A 4,289-nucleotide genomic window follows, 5' to 3' on the forward strand; every position below is an offset into this window, starting at 1 on the left:
AAATGTCATGATCAGATTTGTCTTAAAGTCACAGAGCTGTGTAACAGAGGGGATAAAGGCAAATAAGCTATAAGGAGAAAGAGAATTTACATTTACTGAATGCTCAAATGTGCAAGATATAACATTAACTGTTCTATATACATAATCTCAATCACTCCAATAATACTTATGGACAAACATTATCATCTTCCATTTTACAGCTGACGAAAGTAAGATTTAGAGGGTTTGGTTTCCCTAAAGTCATAATTATAGTAAGCATATTGATTGCAGGCATATGAACACAGAAGGACTCCAATGTAGCCTGCTCTTCTTCTAGGCCATGATCTCTGTATCTCTTCAGAGGTAAAGGCCTCCACTTCTGATAATGGCAGAAGAACGAAAAGGATATTATCCTGTAATTTTAATAACTTCATAGTAAATCAAAGCCTGATGATATCTATGATCATAAAATAACATGTCAAAATAAAGACATCATTTTTGAAAATGTGAGAAATTATATTTCAGGAAATATAATTGGCAAGAAGACTTGGTTATTGCATAGATTTTGAGGTGAGGGGAGTAAGGGAGAGAGAGGGGGCAAGAACTTCCCTCAAGTTTTGAATTATCTAAGAGTGGATGGATGCTAATGCTTTTGAAATCAGCCAAGGGAAGAACAACAAACAGAGAAAGTTGAAGATATAGAACAAAATGAGAATAATTGATGGAATAAAATGATGAAGGAGATAGGAAACGGGACAGGTGAAGCAATTATTTTAGTTGCTTTCTCTGTAGTGAAAGAAAGAGAGGCTGAGACTAGTTGTAGATGTAGATAAATTCTAAGAAATGGGGAGGGAATAACAATAACAGACTCAATGAAATCTATATTATCTCTGAAAAAGGAAATGAAGGCAGGAGATAAGAGAGGGGAAATGAGCTTGTTCAAAATAGCATTACAGGTTTGAATTAGCCTTTGAGGGAAATGGGACCATGGATTGATCACTGTTTTCCATTAAAATCAGAAGGCAATAATTTTGGTTCACTGTCATAGGATACTAAACTGGAGCTTGTTCTCAAGTTTATAATTTTATTTTTTTCTATTTTCAAGTAAAGTTATCATAGAACATAAATTAGATAACTGATGTCATAATTAATCCATGAGGGTCAATATTGTTTTCTTTTTGTTTTTGAAATGTGGTAGAAACAAAATACACACTCACCAAAAATGTCATACAATGAGTTATTGTTTGTCTGATTTTAATATAAGTGGGATGTTAACCTTGAGAAATGTTTTTCTTTTCTTATTAAATATTCCCTTTCTTGAGTTTCTCTGGAGCCTGAGCATCATTTTCTTCATTGGAAGTTTTTGTTTTCCTATCAATCAAATTTATTTAATGACTTGAGGGTTCCACAATTTTTCTATTTCTTCTTGAGTCGATTTTGATGAATTATATTTTTGTACAAATTGCCTAATTTAGGTTTTCAAATCTATCACCAAATGTTGTATATGATATCCCCTTATCATCTGTTTAATATCAACATCTATAGTTATGTTCCCCTTTTTGTTTCCAGTATTATTCCCTTTCTCCCTTTTTACCTTAATTCTATCAGAAGTTTGTCATTTAAAAATGTCTTTTCAAAGAACCAACTTACATATTTGTTGGTCCCCTTTATTGTATGTTTTCTACTTTATAAAATACTACTATTCATTTTTAAAATAATGTTATTGCACTTTTATACCTTTATTTTGTTTATTTATTTTTATGTGGTGCTGAGGATTGAACCTAGTGCCTCACACATGCTAGGCTAGTCCTCTACCTCTGAGATACAACTGCAGTCCCTATATTCCTTTTCTAATTCTTTTTTTAAAATTTAGTTAGCTGTCTCATTATGTTCTTGGTAAGAATGGTTTAATCACTGATTTCAATCTTTTCTTTTTTTTTTGTAATTTACCAATTTCAAACTGTAAAATTTCTTCCAAACACAACTGTAGGTGAATCCCATGTATTTGAAGGCATAAATTTTCATAATCATTCAGTTTTAAGTATTTACTCATTTCTGTTATAAAGTCTTCTTTGACATATAAGGTTTTTGAAATTTTGTTTGAAATGTTGTTAGTTTTCAGTAGATGTGTTTTTTATATATAAAAATATGTGATTTTGGACTTAATTATATCAAAGAATCTGGTTTATAAAATAGCAATCCTTTCAAATTTGTTGAAGCCATCCTTGTAGCTTAGCTTGTGTTCACTTTTCTTAAATGTGTTTTTTATTCTTGTAAAGAAAGTTTATTCTACATTTGCTAAATATAATATATCTTATTTAATTCCATAAGATCAAGCTTGCTAATTGCATGGTTCAAATCTCTTATATCATCTATTTATAATGTCAATTACTAAAAGAATTTTGTCAAAATCTCTCAAGATGATGATATATTATCCAACTCTTCTATAATTCATCATCATTCTATGTTTTGGGAGTTATTCTTCTAGATTAATAGAAAATTAAATTTTGTTTTTATCTTTTGGACTCATTCAGCCTTTATTATTATGTAATAACCCTCTTTATATGTAGTTCAGTTTTTTAATTAAAGTCTATTTTGTCTTGTATGAGTCTATCTATAGCCACTTTCCTTAATTACTATTGCACAATATAATGTTTTTATCTTTTAACTTTAACCATTTCCTATATGAGAATAAGTATGTAACTGAATTTTTTTGTGATTATTTGCTCAGTTCATTAGCTGTTTTAATAAAGTAAAACTTTATAGTGAAAATGACATACTAGAAATACTCTTTATGATATGTTTACAAAATGACAAATGGGTGAAGACCCTCCACGTACTATACAATACAGTGAGTGAGTAAAGCTGAGCATGAAGGGTAAAAAGGCTGTCTATTGAAGACTGAGTAGCAGCAGCTGCTGCTGCTGCTGCTGCTGCTGCTGCTGCTGCTGCTGCTTTTGTCTCCTGATGGTAGGGACTGAACCCAGGGCCTCAGGCATGCTGAAGGCAAGTGCTCCATCATTGAGATACATCTCCAGCCCTAGATTAGTTTCTTAACAGCAGGAAGATCCTAGTTTGAAATTGTGTCATGATAGCTTCTAAGCATCACTGATCTTCAGTTTTCAGCAAAAATTCCACTTTGTCAGCTATTTTAAAGCTTCAGAGAGGAATTCCTTGGGCTGTGGTGATATTTACTCCAGTACCTCCTTCCCTTTTGGATGCCTCTTCATTCTTGAGTAGGGACTTATTGTATCATCCATCACAAAATCATACAGTACTCTCACCCAGGAATTGTACTCAGGGAGGTTGTCGTAGTATTCAGCTGCTATTTTCCTCACCAGTGGGAGGTTTTTTTCCCAGGAACATTGGGGAAGTCATGATGTTCATTGTGGTAACCCACATTGAAGGTGAGTAAATTCAGAGGCCCATAATATGAGTAAGTTTCATGCCCCTTTAAAAACATGTAATGTTCAGCCATGAAATGTCCAGAAACAGGGTGCAAACCAAGACCAAGCAGGGATGCTGCCAACAATGTAGACTAAAGATTTAATTCCCAAAACGTAGTAAACTATAATGTCAAAAATGATCTGGGCCACAGTATTCATAATTTCCAGATGAGAAATTGGTTTGGGGTTGATGAGCAGAGATCGAAAAGCATAAATGAGAGGCTGAAGAATAACCCATAGAAAGTTTCTGAAAGTGGTACAGAAAAACCAGCCCTCAAAATCAGTAGGAATATCCACATCGATGCCCTCAGCTCCAAGATATCGATGATGATCCATGTGATACCTCTTAAAGGAAATCGAGTATGGAACCCCAATAGGAAGATTGGCAAACATTCCAAACCAGTGATTCCACAGTGCCTTGTGGTGGCCAAAGGCAAAATTGTGGGAAATCTCATGAATAGCCAGAGTCATTGAGTGGTTAATGTAGCTGCCAAGAGGTAGGCCCAAAATATGACCCATTTCCATTCCAAATCTTTTACTAAGTAAAATGCACGCAACCAACTGGGTGAGAACCATCATAATTATAATCCATATCAAGTTGGAATCAGGTTTCATCAAGGATTTTATCTCTGGATACTTTGCCAGGATCTCCTGGTACCGGTCAGCGTGGGGCTGGTCAGTGTAGACCCACTAGAAGTCTTCCCTGGGACACGCAGCTCCCCATGGCGGCGGCGGTGGCAGTGGCAGCTCACGGGCTGGGTCTCGACTCTTGCTCCCTGTCGGGATCTGTTGAAGCGACTGCACTGACGGCAGCTCCTAGTCTTGTCATGTAACTGAAATTTTAAAGTGTTCATTTGAACAATC

General features: G+C 34.8%; 1 pseudogene; it reads right to left on the reverse strand.

Moving 5' to 3' along the window:
• Positions 1 to 3,170: 3,170 nt before the first annotated feature.
• LOC113190815 (sphingolipid delta(4)-desaturase DES1 pseudogene) lies at positions 3,171 to 4,055 on the reverse strand (annotated as a pseudogene).
• Between the last annotated feature and the right edge of the window lie 234 nt (positions 4,056 to 4,289).

Source organism: Urocitellus parryii, chromosome X, assembly GCF_045843805.1.
Source record: "Urocitellus parryii isolate mUroPar1 chromosome X, mUroPar1.hap1, whole genome shotgun sequence".
NCBI classification, from domain to species: domain Eukaryota; kingdom Metazoa; phylum Chordata; class Mammalia; order Rodentia; family Sciuridae; genus Urocitellus; species Urocitellus parryii.